At 36.4% G+C, this 16,613-nt stretch overlaps 7 non-coding genes across 7 annotated transcripts; all 7 read right to left on the bottom strand.

Annotated features, from left to right (window-relative positions):
- Positions 1-2,688: 2,688 nt before the first annotated feature.
- Trnag-ucc (transfer RNA glycine (anticodon UCC)) lies at positions 2,689-2,760 on the bottom strand. Its single transcript has one exon. It is a non-coding gene; the product is annotated as a tRNA-Gly (tRNA).
- A 1,158-nt stretch (positions 2,761-3,918) lies between these two features.
- On the bottom strand, positions 3,919-3,990 carry Trnag-ucc (transfer RNA glycine (anticodon UCC)). The gene has a single exon. It is a non-coding gene; the product is annotated as a tRNA-Gly (tRNA).
- Positions 3,991-7,267: 3,277 nt separating this feature from the next.
- On the bottom strand, positions 7,268-7,339 carry Trnag-ucc (transfer RNA glycine (anticodon UCC)). Its single transcript has one exon. It is a non-coding gene; the product is annotated as a tRNA-Gly (tRNA).
- A 1,158-nt stretch (positions 7,340-8,497) lies between these two features.
- Trnag-ucc (transfer RNA glycine (anticodon UCC)) lies at positions 8,498-8,569 on the bottom strand. Its single transcript has one exon. It is a non-coding gene; the product is annotated as a tRNA-Gly (tRNA).
- A 3,277-nt stretch (positions 8,570-11,846) lies between these two features.
- On the bottom strand, positions 11,847-11,918 carry Trnag-ucc (transfer RNA glycine (anticodon UCC)). Its single transcript has one exon. It is a non-coding gene; the product is annotated as a tRNA-Gly (tRNA).
- A 1,158-nt stretch (positions 11,919-13,076) lies between these two features.
- On the bottom strand, positions 13,077-13,148 carry Trnag-ucc (transfer RNA glycine (anticodon UCC)). The gene has a single exon. It is a non-coding gene; the product is annotated as a tRNA-Gly (tRNA).
- A 3,277-nt stretch (positions 13,149-16,425) lies between these two features.
- On the bottom strand, positions 16,426-16,497 carry Trnag-ucc (transfer RNA glycine (anticodon UCC)). The gene has a single exon. It is a non-coding gene; the product is annotated as a tRNA-Gly (tRNA).
- Positions 16,498-16,613: the final 116 nt, after the last annotated feature.

Here is a 16,613-nt window from a genome sequence, read left to right as displayed (position 1 = left end):
TTAAGTAGGTGTTTGTGTCAATATTCCATTTAACACTGACATTCTTATGACAAAAAATTATACTTGATCTCCATCGCATGATAACAAATTTTTTTGTTGTTGTGTCATTTGATAATGTTTGTTGCGTAGCCCATCTACCTGGACCAACAAGATATCTCTTAAAATGATGGTCGCTATTCTCATAATGCGTGTCTAAACATAGTAATAAATTAATGACTCTTTTAATACGGAGAAATGAAATGAAGACATGAGATACATCCATTTCTTTTCGTCTCCATTTGTATTAAATAACTCCATCTCATTACAAGCAGTCTTAAAAACATCGTGTAGTCATCGCTATAGGTCTATTGATATGTAAAATACATTTTAGTTGCCTTGTGCATATCTGTACTGGATTCAGAGTAAAATACTTCAATGACATGAATATGGGTATTATTTTCTTTTTTCTATCTGCAAACGTAGCATCAACAAACCATATACATGGTTGCTGAAAAAGGACAACAGGTGGCAGAACGGCGTCGATTCTCTTGCTTGTTCCAATAAATATGTGGACTCTTTATGAAAAAAGTTCTCTGGTTAGTCAAGTGATTGATTCTCTAATAAAAATGGCACTGACAGTTGACTAACTGAATTAATTTAAAGTTGGATAGGTTGGTTGATGCAAAAATTATTTGTTGGATTTGATATTACATGGCTTTATGATTAGCAGACTCCTGATCAATGTATCGCATTAGTCTTTTTATTTTCAAAAAGGCATGCCTATCAATGAAGAGATGTGGTTTTTTTGTAAGTCCTGCGGCGAGCTGTCAGGATTTGGACAGTGCGATTTACGTGCGAGACTGAAAAGTTGAAATTCATTGTGATTTAGCCGGTTTGCAATTGTACTTTCTTTTGGACTAATTTGACCAAGCATAATTTTGATTTGGAATGTTTTGTTTCTCATACAAAATGAGAGCAAAGACAACATTCAAATAAAAATATAAGCAAACATTTTGTTTAGTTATTAAGTTGAGTTTTTAATATATAGCTATAAAAATGTATAGATTTCCTATTCAACTGATTTTAAAAGTAGAGTCGGTAGATTGTTTTCTTTGACATGACATATATTATAATGAACTATCTATTTATTTATATAAACGCTTCAAGGACTGGGCAAAACCGGCTGAAATAGATGCGTCAATCAGTTTCCGAAATTAGTTTTCTTATTTTGCCCAGGGGAAAAAGTTCATTGATCGGCAAAGAAAAACATGGACGGTCAGCCGGACGGAAACACATGTATCTGTTTTTCCTTGGGTTTGTTCCCATTGATCTATGTTAGGAAATATTTTCTGTAATGTCATTTTCAAAATATTATTGTCTTCACTATGGCGAAGAAAGTGAAAGTTGTTTGGATTTACCACGAGGTAATTAGTTCCCAGAGAGGCCGCCGTTCGGAGCTTGCCTGAGTAAACATCCAACCCGGTACCCTTTTTGATACCGAATCAGAAGCTCTTCCAACTAAGCATCGCGGCTATCTTTGGAATTAGCGGAAGATTTATGAACGTCATACATATGCAAAAAATAATGATGCACAGCGAAGAAAAGTATTGAATCTTGTGACTGAGGGTTGCTCAAAAATCTCCAGCAGGAGATATGTTCGCTTTAAGTAGGGCAGTGACAAAAAGCGATGTTTCAGCCAGGAATCGAACCCGGATCGACTGCTTGGAATTGCCTTCACTTAGGGGACATGTCATGCATAATGCTTGTCTGTGATGTGTAAGAGACATCCATGTTAGATAGACTATCTCGTTGTATTCACTACTGACGTTGTTGTTGCAAAGTTTGACGCCATTTTCAGCACAAGATAGGCTATACATGGCGGCCAGTATAAATGGTGGAGGAAGAATCCAGGAAAGCCCTGGAAAGAACCACCGACCCACGAGAACCTACCGGCAAGCTTCCTCTCATCCCAACATTGGCCGAACCCGAGACTCGAAACCATGCCGACAGAGGTGAGATGGCAGTGATCCGTAACGGTGAGCGCTTTAGACCTCTGGGAAGTTCGGAGGGTGTGGTGTTTGGCCCTTCACTACGGACAGTTTCGTGAATGTTATGTAAAGACGAAATACAAAAAATACAACATTAATTAATAGGAGAACGAATCGATGCATTTACTTTAGGAAGAGAAAGTAAACCAAAGCGTATGTGCATGAAATATGATGAAAGCTTTTCACATATGTGTCAAAATATGTGAAAATTATTCTCGAATATATGGTAATTACTGTAAAGGACTAAGACACATTATGAAGAAGGAACATAGAAATCAGAAGAAAGAAAGAATATATAAAGACGTGTTTCGAAAAGAGATGTAAAAGTGAAAGCAATTGAGGCAGATAAAGCAACAAGTGTTAAAATATATGATCATCATCTGACAGTTGTTGGTTACATGACCGCCGTCCCGAAGGTGGCCTGAGTGAATATCGAACCGGTCACCCTTGGATAACGAATCGGATACTCTACCAACTAAGCTATCGTGCCTGTCTTCGGAATTAGTGCAATGCTTATGGCCGTCCTACATATGAAATCAAAATCATGCACAGTGAAGAGAAGTATTGAAACTTGTGACTGAGGGGTGCTAGATATCCAAAAGAGAAATAAAACAAAGACGCTGATATGTTCTCTTTTATGCTCGTTATTAACAAAATGACATGCGTCAGCCGGGAATCGAACCCGGATCGGCTGCTTGGAAGGCAACCATGCTAACCTTTACACCACCGACGCGCTGGTTATACTCTATTCTCGTCACTTAGGTGACAGGTCATGTATAATGTTTGTCATTACAGTGACTAATTCAACGTGGCATAGTTTGGATTGATCCATTTATCTTTCCCTTGCAAATATTCTCAAAGAGAACAGTCAAATAAAAATATTTGCAAAAATATTTTGATGTCATTTGTGTCAGTTTTAATATATAGATGTTAGAGTGTCTTCATTGTGTGATCCGTCTGGAGTATTTTATTTCTTTATTCATAGTGCTGTTTTGTTTGCTAGAAGAAATTGTATACCATACCAATCGGGAGATCTGAACTAGGAAGAAATAGAGAAAAAGAAAGATACAAACAATCGCTTTGAAAAGAGATGGAAAAGTGAGGACATTACTAGCAACAGGAGAACCTCAAGCAAGAAACATAAACATGTATCGTTTGGATCCTATAAGGCTGTTGGTTCATGGCAGGTTGACAGTGCATTTTGTATTAAATGTTTAATAAATTCATTGAAAGGTTATGGTCCAGGCATCCATAATTCATTATCAAATTTATAGCTCAAGAGACAAAATCTTAAATTTTGTAAAATCTTTTGATAATTAGTTTAGATTATTATTTGAAAGTAGATGAATACATGTGGGATTATATGGCTGCTTCTGATAATATTTAAGTAGATATTTGCGTCAATATTTCATTTAACGTTGACATTCTAATGCCAAAAAAATTATACTAGACTCCATAACATTATAACAAAATTTTGGTTTTGTGTGTGATATGATGTTTGTTGCGTAGCCCATCTACCTGGATCAACACGAAATATCTTAAAATGATGCTCGCTATTGTCGTAATGCGTGTCTAATCACAGTACTAAAATAATAATTCTTTTAATACGGAGAAAGGAAATGAAGAGATGAGATACATCCATTTCTTTTTATCTCCATTTGTATTAAATAACACGCTTTGATACCGAATCAGAAACTCTATCAACTAAGTTATCGTGGCTGTCTTCGGAATTAGTGGAAGGTTTATGAACGTCCTACATATGAAAAACAAAATCATGCACAGTGAAGAGAAGTATTGAAACTTGTGACTGAGGGTTGCTAAATATCCGAAAGAGAAGAAAAACAAAGACGCTGATATGTTCGCTTTTAAACTCGGTATTGACAAAATGACATGCGTCAGCCGGGAATCGAACCCGGATCGGCTGCTTGGAAGGCAACCATGCTAACCTTTACACCACCGACGCGCTGATGATACTCTATTCTCGTCACTTAGGTAATAGGTCATGCATAACGTTAATCATTCCTGTGTGAGAGATCAGTGAAGTAACAATATTCGCAAATTATCTGGTGTTATTTGTTTCAGTTTGAATTTATAGATGTTAGAATGTCTTCAGTGTGTTACACATCTGGATTATTTTATTCCTTTATTCATAGTGTTGTTTGTTTTGCTAGAAGAAATTGTATACAATACCAATCGGGAGAACTGAAACAGAAAAAATATAGAAAAAAAGAAAGATACAAACCATCGCTTTGAAAAGAGATGGAAAAGCGAGGACATTACCATTAACAGAGGGACCTCAGGCAAGATACGTAAACATGTATAATTAGGATCCTATACGGTTGTTGGTTCATGGCAGTTGGACAGTGCAGTTTGTATTAAATGTTTAGTAAATTCAATGAAAGATTATGGTCCATTCATCCAGAATTCATTATCAAATCGACAGCTCAAGAGACAAAATCTTCAATTTCGTATAATCTTTTGATAATTCGTTTTGATAATTATTTGAAAATAGATGAATACATGTGGGATTATATGGCTGCTTCTGAGAATATTTAAGTAGGTGTTTGTGTCAATATTCCATTTAACACTGACATTCTTATGACAAAAAATTATACTTGATCTCCATCGCATGATAACAAATTTTTTTGTTGTTGTGTCATTTGATAATGTTTGTTGCGTAGCCCATCTACCTGGACCAACAAGATATCTCTTAAAATGATGGTCGCTATTCTCATAATGCGTGTCTAAACATAGTAATAAATTAATGACTCTTTTAATACGGAGAAATGAAATGAAGACATGAGATACATCCATTTCTTTTCGTCTCCATTTGTATTAAATAACTCCATCTCATTACAAGCAGTCTTAAAAACATCGTGTAGTCATCGCTATAGGTCTATTGATATGTAAAATACATTTTAGTTGCCTTGTGCATATCTGTACTGGATTCAGAGTAAAATACTTCAATGACATGAATATGGGTATTATTTTCTTTTTTCTATCTGCAAACGTAGCATCAACAAACCATATACATGGTTGCTGAAAAAGGACAACAGGTGGCAGAACGGCGTCGATTCTCTTGCTTGTTCCAATAAATATGTGGACTCTTTATGAAAAAAGTTCTCTGGTTAGTCAAGTGATTGATTCTCTAATAAAAATGGCACTGACAGTTGACTAACTGAATTAATTTAAAGTTGGATAGGTTGGTTGATGCAAAAATTATTTGTTGGATTTGATATTACATGGCTTTATGATTAGCAGACTCCTGATCAATGTATCGCATTAGTCTTTTTATTTTCAAAAAGGCATGCCTATCAATGAAGAGATGTGGTTTTTTTGTAAGTCCTGCGGCGAGCTGTCAGGATTTGGACAGTGCGATTTACGTGCGAGACTGAAAAGTTGAAATTCATTGTGATTTAGCCGGTTTGCAATTGTACTTTCTTTTGGACTAATTTGACCAAGCATAATTTTGATTTGGAATGTTTTGTTTCTCATACAAAATGAGAGCAAAGACAACATTCAAATAAAAATATAAGCAAACATTTTGTTTAGTTATTAAGTTGAGTTTTTAATATATAGCTATAAAAATGTATAGATTTCCTATTCAACTGATTTTAAAAGTAGAGTCGGTAGATTGTTTTCTTTGACATGACATATATTATAATGAACTATCTATTTATTTATATAAACGCTTCAAGGACTGGGCAAAACCGGCTGAAATAGATGCGTCAATCAGTTTCCGAAATTAGTTTTCTTATTTTGCCCAGGGGAAAAAGTTCATTGATCGGCAAAGAAAAACATGGACGGTCAGCCGGACGGAAACACATGTATCTGTTTTTCCTTGGGTTTGTTCCCATTGATCTATGTTAGGAAATATTTTCTGTAATGTCATTTTCAAAATATTATTGTCTTCACTATGGCGAAGAAAGTGAAAGTTGTTTGGATTTACCACGAGGTAATTAGTTCCCAGAGAGGCCGCCGTTCGGAGCTTGCCTGAGTAAACATCCAACCCGGTACCCTTTTTGATACCGAATCAGAAGCTCTTCCAACTAAGCATCGCGGCTATCTTTGGAATTAGCGGAAGATTTATGAACGTCATACATATGCAAAAAATAATGATGCACAGCGAAGAAAAGTATTGAATCTTGTGACTGAGGGTTGCTCAAAAATCTCCAGCAGGAGATATGTTCGCTTTAAGTAGGGCAGTGACAAAAAGCGATGTTTCAGCCAGGAATCGAACCCGGATCGACTGCTTGGAATTGCCTTCACTTAGGGGACATGTCATGCATAATGCTTGTCTGTGATGTGTAAGAGACATCCATGTTAGATAGACTATCTCGTTGTATTCACTACTGACGTTGTTGTTGCAAAGTTTGACGCCATTTTCAGCACAAGATAGGCTATACATGGCGGCCAGTATAAATGGTGGAGGAAGAATCCAGGAAAGCCCTGGAAAGAACCACCGACCCACGAGAACCTACCGGCAAGCTTCCTCTCATCCCAACATTGGCCGAACCCGAGACTCGAAACCATGCCGACAGAGGTGAGATGGCAGTGATCCGTAACGGTGAGCGCTTTAGACCTCTGGGAAGTTCGGAGGGTGTGGTGTTTGGCCCTTCACTACGGACAGTTTCGTGAATGTTATGTAAAGACGAAATACAAAAAATACAACATTAATTAATAGGAGAACGAATCGATGCATTTACTTTAGGAAGAGAAAGTAAACCAAAGCGTATGTGCATGAAATATGATGAAAGCTTTTCACATATGTGTCAAAATATGTGAAAATTATTCTCGAATATATGGTAATTACTGTAAAGGACTAAGACACATTATGAAGAAGGAACATAGAAATCAGAAGAAAGAAAGAATATATAAAGACGTGTTTCGAAAAGAGATGTAAAAGTGAAAGCAATTGAGGCAGATAAAGCAACAAGTGTTAAAATATATGATCATCATCTGACAGTTGTTGGTTACATGACCGCCGTCCCGAAGGTGGCCTGAGTGAATATCGAACCGGTCACCCTTGGATAACGAATCGGATACTCTACCAACTAAGCTATCGTGCCTGTCTTCGGAATTAGTGCAATGCTTATGGCCGTCCTACATATGAAATCAAAATCATGCACAGTGAAGAGAAGTATTGAAACTTGTGACTGAGGGGTGCTAGATATCCAAAAGAGAAATAAAACAAAGACGCTGATATGTTCTCTTTTATGCTCGTTATTAACAAAATGACATGCGTCAGCCGGGAATCGAACCCGGATCGGCTGCTTGGAAGGCAACCATGCTAACCTTTACACCACCGACGCGCTGGTTATACTCTATTCTCGTCACTTAGGTGACAGGTCATGTATAATGTTTGTCATTACAGTGACTAATTCAACGTGGCATAGTTTGGATTGATCCATTTATCTTTCCCTTGCAAATATTCTCAAAGAGAACAGTCAAATAAAAATATTTGCAAAAATATTTTGATGTCATTTGTGTCAGTTTTAATATATAGATGTTAGAGTGTCTTCATTGTGTGATCCGTCTGGAGTATTTTATTTCTTTATTCATAGTGCTGTTTTGTTTGCTAGAAGAAATTGTATACCATACCAATCGGGAGATCTGAACTAGGAAGAAATAGAGAAAAAGAAAGATACAAACAATCGCTTTGAAAAGAGATGGAAAAGTGAGGACATTACTAGCAACAGGAGAACCTCAAGCAAGAAACATAAACATGTATCGTTTGGATCCTATAAGGCTGTTGGTTCATGGCAGGTTGACAGTGCATTTTGTATTAAATGTTTAATAAATTCATTGAAAGGTTATGGTCCAGGCATCCATAATTCATTATCAAATTTATAGCTCAAGAGACAAAATCTTAAATTTTGTAAAATCTTTTGATAATTAGTTTAGATTATTATTTGAAAGTAGATGAATACATGTGGGATTATATGGCTGCTTCTGATAATATTTAAGTAGATATTTGCGTCAATATTTCATTTAACGTTGACATTCTAATGCCAAAAAAATTATACTAGACTCCATAACATTATAACAAAATTTTGGTTTTGTGTGTGATATGATGTTTGTTGCGTAGCCCATCTACCTGGATCAACACGAAATATCTTAAAATGATGCTCGCTATTGTCGTAATGCGTGTCTAATCACAGTACTAAAATAATAATTCTTTTAATACGGAGAAAGGAAATGAAGAGATGAGATACATCCATTTCTTTTTATCTCCATTTGTATTAAATAACACGCTTTGATACCGAATCAGAAACTCTATCAACTAAGTTATCGTGGCTGTCTTCGGAATTAGTGGAAGGTTTATGAACGTCCTACATATGAAAAACAAAATCATGCACAGTGAAGAGAAGTATTGAAACTTGTGACTGAGGGTTGCTAAATATCCGAAAGAGAAGAAAAACAAAGACGCTGATATGTTCGCTTTTAAACTCGGTATTGACAAAATGACATGCGTCAGCCGGGAATCGAACCCGGATCGGCTGCTTGGAAGGCAACCATGCTAACCTTTACACCACCGACGCGCTGATGATACTCTATTCTCGTCACTTAGGTAATAGGTCATGCATAACGTTAATCATTCCTGTGTGAGAGATCAGTGAAGTAACAATATTCGCAAATTATCTGGTGTTATTTGTTTCAGTTTGAATTTATAGATGTTAGAATGTCTTCAGTGTGTTACACATCTGGATTATTTTATTCCTTTATTCATAGTGTTGTTTGTTTTGCTAGAAGAAATTGTATACAATACCAATCGGGAGAACTGAAACAGAAAAAATATAGAAAAAAAGAAAGATACAAACCATCGCTTTGAAAAGAGATGGAAAAGCGAGGACATTACCATTAACAGAGGGACCTCAGGCAAGATACGTAAACATGTATAATTAGGATCCTATACGGTTGTTGGTTCATGGCAGTTGGACAGTGCAGTTTGTATTAAATGTTTAGTAAATTCAATGAAAGATTATGGTCCATTCATCCAGAATTCATTATCAAATCGACAGCTCAAGAGACAAAATCTTCAATTTCGTATAATCTTTTGATAATTCGTTTTGATAATTATTTGAAAATAGATGAATACATGTGGGATTATATGGCTGCTTCTGAGAATATTTAAGTAGGTGTTTGTGTCAATATTCCATTTAACACTGACATTCTTATGACAAAAAATTATACTTGATCTCCATCGCATGATAACAAATTTTTTTGTTGTTGTGTCATTTGATAATGTTTGTTGCGTAGCCCATCTACCTGGACCAACAAGATATCTCTTAAAATGATGGTCGCTATTCTCATAATGCGTGTCTAAACATAGTAATAAATTAATGACTCTTTTAATACGGAGAAATGAAATGAAGACATGAGATACATCCATTTCTTTTCGTCTCCATTTGTATTAAATAACTCCATCTCATTACAAGCAGTCTTAAAAACATCGTGTAGTCATCGCTATAGGTCTATTGATATGTAAAATACATTTTAGTTGCCTTGTGCATATCTGTACTGGATTCAGAGTAAAATACTTCAATGACATGAATATGGGTATTATTTTCTTTTTTCTATCTGCAAACGTAGCATCAACAAACCATATACATGGTTGCTGAAAAAGGACAACAGGTGGCAGAACGGCGTCGATTCTCTTGCTTGTTCCAATAAATATGTGGACTCTTTATGAAAAAAGTTCTCTGGTTAGTCAAGTGATTGATTCTCTAATAAAAATGGCACTGACAGTTGACTAACTGAATTAATTTAAAGTTGGATAGGTTGGTTGATGCAAAAATTATTTGTTGGATTTGATATTACATGGCTTTATGATTAGCAGACTCCTGATCAATGTATCGCATTAGTCTTTTTATTTTCAAAAAGGCATGCCTATCAATGAAGAGATGTGGTTTTTTTGTAAGTCCTGCGGCGAGCTGTCAGGATTTGGACAGTGCGATTTACGTGCGAGACTGAAAAGTTGAAATTCATTGTGATTTAGCCGGTTTGCAATTGTACTTTCTTTTGGACTAATTTGACCAAGCATAATTTTGATTTGGAATGTTTTGTTTCTCATACAAAATGAGAGCAAAGACAACATTCAAATAAAAATATAAGCAAACATTTTGTTTAGTTATTAAGTTGAGTTTTTAATATATAGCTATAAAAATGTATAGATTTCCTATTCAACTGATTTTAAAAGTAGAGTCGGTAGATTGTTTTCTTTGACATGACATATATTATAATGAACTATCTATTTATTTATATAAACGCTTCAAGGACTGGGCAAAACCGGCTGAAATAGATGCGTCAATCAGTTTCCGAAATTAGTTTTCTTATTTTGCCCAGGGGAAAAAGTTCATTGATCGGCAAAGAAAAACATGGACGGTCAGCCGGACGGAAACACATGTATCTGTTTTTCCTTGGGTTTGTTCCCATTGATCTATGTTAGGAAATATTTTCTGTAATGTCATTTTCAAAATATTATTGTCTTCACTATGGCGAAGAAAGTGAAAGTTGTTTGGATTTACCACGAGGTAATTAGTTCCCAGAGAGGCCGCCGTTCGGAGCTTGCCTGAGTAAACATCCAACCCGGTACCCTTTTTGATACCGAATCAGAAGCTCTTCCAACTAAGCATCGCGGCTATCTTTGGAATTAGCGGAAGATTTATGAACGTCATACATATGCAAAAAATAATGATGCACAGCGAAGAAAAGTATTGAATCTTGTGACTGAGGGTTGCTCAAAAATCTCCAGCAGGAGATATGTTCGCTTTAAGTAGGGCAGTGACAAAAAGCGATGTTTCAGCCAGGAATCGAACCCGGATCGACTGCTTGGAATTGCCTTCACTTAGGGGACATGTCATGCATAATGCTTGTCTGTGATGTGTAAGAGACATCCATGTTAGATAGACTATCTCGTTGTATTCACTACTGACGTTGTTGTTGCAAAGTTTGACGCCATTTTCAGCACAAGATAGGCTATACATGGCGGCCAGTATAAATGGTGGAGGAAGAATCCAGGAAAGCCCTGGAAAGAACCACCGACCCACGAGAACCTACCGGCAAGCTTCCTCTCATCCCAACATTGGCCGAACCCGAGACTCGAAACCATGCCGACAGAGGTGAGATGGCAGTGATCCGTAACGGTGAGCGCTTTAGACCTCTGGGAAGTTCGGAGGGTGTGGTGTTTGGCCCTTCACTACGGACAGTTTCGTGAATGTTATGTAAAGACGAAATACAAAAAATACAACATTAATTAATAGGAGAACGAATCGATGCATTTACTTTAGGAAGAGAAAGTAAACCAAAGCGTATGTGCATGAAATATGATGAAAGCTTTTCACATATGTGTCAAAATATGTGAAAATTATTCTCGAATATATGGTAATTACTGTAAAGGACTAAGACACATTATGAAGAAGGAACATAGAAATCAGAAGAAAGAAAGAATATATAAAGACGTGTTTCGAAAAGAGATGTAAAAGTGAAAGCAATTGAGGCAGATAAAGCAACAAGTGTTAAAATATATGATCATCATCTGACAGTTGTTGGTTACATGACCGCCGTCCCGAAGGTGGCCTGAGTGAATATCGAACCGGTCACCCTTGGATAACGAATCGGATACTCTACCAACTAAGCTATCGTGCCTGTCTTCGGAATTAGTGCAATGCTTATGGCCGTCCTACATATGAAATCAAAATCATGCACAGTGAAGAGAAGTATTGAAACTTGTGACTGAGGGGTGCTAGATATCCAAAAGAGAAATAAAACAAAGACGCTGATATGTTCTCTTTTATGCTCGTTATTAACAAAATGACATGCGTCAGCCGGGAATCGAACCCGGATCGGCTGCTTGGAAGGCAACCATGCTAACCTTTACACCACCGACGCGCTGGTTATACTCTATTCTCGTCACTTAGGTGACAGGTCATGTATAATGTTTGTCATTACAGTGACTAATTCAACGTGGCATAGTTTGGATTGATCCATTTATCTTTCCCTTGCAAATATTCTCAAAGAGAACAGTCAAATAAAAATATTTGCAAAAATATTTTGATGTCATTTGTGTCAGTTTTAATATATAGATGTTAGAGTGTCTTCATTGTGTGATCCGTCTGGAGTATTTTATTTCTTTATTCATAGTGCTGTTTTGTTTGCTAGAAGAAATTGTATACCATACCAATCGGGAGATCTGAACTAGGAAGAAATAGAGAAAAAGAAAGATACAAACAATCGCTTTGAAAAGAGATGGAAAAGTGAGGACATTACTAGCAACAGGAGAACCTCAAGCAAGAAACATAAACATGTATCGTTTGGATCCTATAAGGCTGTTGGTTCATGGCAGGTTGACAGTGCATTTTGTATTAAATGTTTAATAAATTCATTGAAAGGTTATGGTCCAGGCATCCATAATTCATTATCAAATTTATAGCTCAAGAGACAAAATCTTAAATTTTGTAAAATCTTTTGATAATTAGTTTAGATTATTATTTGAAAGTAGATGAATACATGTGGGATTATATGGCTGCTTCTGATAATATTTAAGTAGATATTTGCGTCAATATTTCATTTAACGTTGACATTCTAATGCCAAAAAAATTATACTAGACTCCATAACATTATAACAAAATTTTGGTTTTGTGTGTGATATGATGTTTGTTGCGTAGCCCGTCTACCTGGATCAACACGAAATATCTTAAAATGATGCTCGCTATTGTCGTAATGCGTGTCTAATCACAGTACTAAAATAATAATTCTTTTAATACGGAGAAAGGAAATGAAGAGATGAGATACATCCATTTCTTTTTATCTCCATTTGTATTAAATAACACGCTTTGATACCGAATCAGAAACTCTATCAACTAAGTTATCGTGGCTGTCTTCGGAATTAGTGGAAGGTTTATGAACGTCCTACATATGAAAAACAAAATCATGCACAGTGAAGAGAAGTATTGAAACTTGTGACTGAGGGTTGCTAAATATCCGAAAGAGAAGAAAAACAAAGACGCTGATATGTTCGCTTTTAAACTCGGTATTGACAAAATGACATGCGTCAGCCGGGAATCGAACCCGGATCGGCTGCTTGGAAGGCAACCATGCTAACCTTTACACCACCGACGCGCTGATGATACTCTATTCTCGTCACTTAGGTAATAGGTCATGCATAACGTTAATCATTCCTGTGTGAGAGATCAGTGAAGTAACAATATTCGCAAATTATCTGGTGTTATTTGTTTCAGTTTGAATTTATAGATGTTAGAATGTCTTCAGTGTGTTACACATCTGGATTATTTTATTCCTTTATTCATAGTGTTGTTTGTTTTGCTAGAAGAAATTGTATACAATACCAATCGGGAGAACTGAAACAGAAAAAATATAGAAAAAAAGAAAGATACAAACCATCGCTTTGAAAAGAGATGGAAAAGCGAGGACATTACCATTAACAGAGGGACCTCAGGCAAGATACGTAAACATGTATAATTAGGATCCTATACGGTTGTTGGTTCATGGCAGTTGGACAGTGCAGTTTGTATTAAATGTTTAGTAAATTCAATGAAAGATTATGGTCCATTCATCCAGAATTCATTATCAAATCGACAGCTCAAGAGACAAAATCTTCAATTTCGTATAATCTTTTGATAATTCGTTTTGATAATTATTTGAAAATAGATGAATACATGTGGGATTATATGGCTGCTTCTGAGAATATTTAAGTAGGTGTTTGTGTCAATATTCCATTTAACACTGACATTCTTATGACAAAAAATTATACTTGATCTCCATCGCATGATAACAAATTTTTTTGTTGTTGTGTCATTTGATAATGTTTGTTGCGTAGCCCATCTACCTGGACCAACAAGATATCTCTTAAAATGATGGTCGCTATTCTCATAATGCGTGTCTAAACATAGTAATAAATTAATGACTCTTTTAATACGGAGAAATGAAATGAAGACATGAGATACATCCATTTCTTTTCGTCTCCATTTGTATTAAATAACTCCATCTCATTACAAGCAGTCTTAAAAACATCGTGTAGTCATCGCTATAGGTCTATTGATATGTAAAATACATTTTAGTTGCCTTGTGCATATCTGTACTGGATTCAGAGTAAAATACTTCAATGACATGAATATGGGTATTATTTTCTTTTTTCTATCTGCAAACGTAGCATCAACAAACCATATACATGGTTGCTGAAAAAGGACAACAGGTGGCAGAACGGCGTCGATTCTCTTGCTTGTTCCAATAAATATGTGGACTCTTTATGAAAAAAGTTCTCTGGTTAGTCAAGTGATTGATTCTCTAATAAAAATGGCACTGACAGTTGACTAACTGAATTAATTTAAAGTTGGATAGGTTGGTTGATGCAAAAATTATTTGTTGGATTTGATATTACATGGCTTTATGATTAGCAGACTCCTGATCAATGTATCGCATTAGTCTTTTTATTTTCAAAAAGGCATGCCTATCAATGAAGAGATGTGGTTTTTTTGTAAGTCCTGCGGCGAGCTGTCAGGATTTGGACAGTGTGATTTACGTGCGAGACTGAAAAGTTGAAATTCATTGTGATTTAGCCGGTTTGCAATTGTACTTTCTTTTGGACTAATTTGACCAAGCATAATTTTGATTTGGAATGTTTTGTTTCTCATACAAAATGAGAGCAAAGACAACATTCAAATAAAAATATAAGCAAACATTTTGTTTAGTTATTAAGTTGAGTTTTTAATATATAGCTATAAAAATGTATAGATTTCCTATTCAACTGATTTTAAAAGTAGAGTCGGTAGATTGTTTTCTTTGACATGACATATATTATAATGAACTATCTATTTATTTATATAAACGCTTCAAGGACTGGGCAAAACCGGCTGAAATAGATGCGTCAATCAGTTTCCGAAATTAGTTTTCTTATTTTGCCCAGGGGAAAAAGTTCATTGATCGGCAAAGAAAAACATGGACGGTCAGCCGGACGGAAACACATGTATCTGTTTTTCCTTGGGTTTGTTCCCATTGATCTATGTTAGGAAATATTTTCTGTAATGTCATTTTCAAAATATTATTGTCTTCACTATGGCGAAGAAAGTGAAAGTTGTTTGGATTTACCACGAGGTAATTAGTTCCCAGAGAGGCCGCCGTTCGGAGCTTGCCTGAGTAAACATCCAACCCGGTACCCTTTTTGATACCGAATCAGAAGCTCTTCCAACTAAGCATCGCGGCAATCTTTGGAATTAGCGGAAGATTTATGAACGTCATACATATGCAAAAAATAATGATGCACAGCGAAGAAAAGTATTGAATCTTGTGACTGAGGGTTGCTCAAAAATCTCCAGCAGGAGATATGTTCGCTTTAAGTAGGGCAGTGACAAAAAGCGATGTTTCAGCCAGGAATCGAACCCGGATCGACTGCTTGGAATTGCCTTCACTTAGGGGACATGTCATGCATAATGCTTGTCTGTGATGTGTAAGAGACATCCATGTTAGATAGACTATCTCGTTGTATTCACTACTGACGTTGTTGTTGCAAAGTTTGACGCCATTTTCAGCACAAGATAGGCTATACATGGCGGCCAGTATAAATGGTGGAGGAAGAATCCAGGAAAGCCCTGGAAAGAACCACCGACCCACGAGAACCTACCGGCAAGCTTCCTCTCATCCCAACATTGGCCGAACCCGAGACTCGAAACCATGCCGACAGAGGTGAGATGGCAGTGATCCGTAACGGTGAGCGCTTTAGACCTCTGGGAAGTTCGGAGGGTGTGGTGTTTGGCCCTTCACTACGGACAGTTTCGTGAATGTTATGTAAAGACGAAATACAAAAAATACAACATTAATTAATAGGAGAACGAATCGATGCATTTACTTTAGGAAGAGAAAGTAAACCAAAGCGTATGTGCATGAAATATGATGAAAGCTTTTCACATATGTGTCAAAATATGTGAAAATTATTCTCGAATATATGGTAATTACTGTAAAGGACTAAGACACATTATGAAGAAGGAACATAGAAATCAGAAGAAAGAAAGAATATATAAAGACGTGTTTCGAAAAGAGATGTAAAAGTGAAAGCAATTGAGGCAGATAAAGCAACAAGTGTTAAAATATATGATCATCATCTGACAGTTGTTGGTTACATGACCGCCGTCCCGAAGGTGGCCTGAGTGAATATCGAACCGGTCACCCTTGGATAACGAATCGGATACTCTACCAACTAAGCTATCGTGCCTGTCTTCGGAATTAGTGCAATGCTTATGGCCGTCCTACATATGAAATCAAAATCATGCACAGTGAAGAGAAGTATTGAAACTTGTGACTGAGGGGTGCTAGATATCCAAAAGAGAAATAAAACAAAGACGCTGATATGTTCTCTTTTATGCTCGTTATTAACAAAATGACATGCGTCAGCCGGGAATCGAACCCGGATCGGCTGCTTGGAAGGCAACCATGCTAACCTTTACACCACCGACGCGCTGGTTATACTCTATTCTCGTCACTTAGGTGACAGGTCATGTATAATGTTTGTCATTACAGTGACTAATTCAACGTGGCATAGTTTGGATTGATCCATTTATCTTTCCCTTGCAA

This window comes from Sinohyriopsis cumingii, unplaced genomic scaffold (genome assembly GCF_028554795.1).
Source record: "Sinohyriopsis cumingii isolate HCF-2022 unplaced genomic scaffold, ASM2855479v2 utg001752l, whole genome shotgun sequence".
Lineage (NCBI taxonomy): Eukaryota > Metazoa > Mollusca > Bivalvia > Unionida > Unionidae > Sinohyriopsis > Sinohyriopsis cumingii.
Note: the sequence above shows the minus strand (reverse complement) of the source record. Positions and strands in the feature narration are given on the sequence as shown.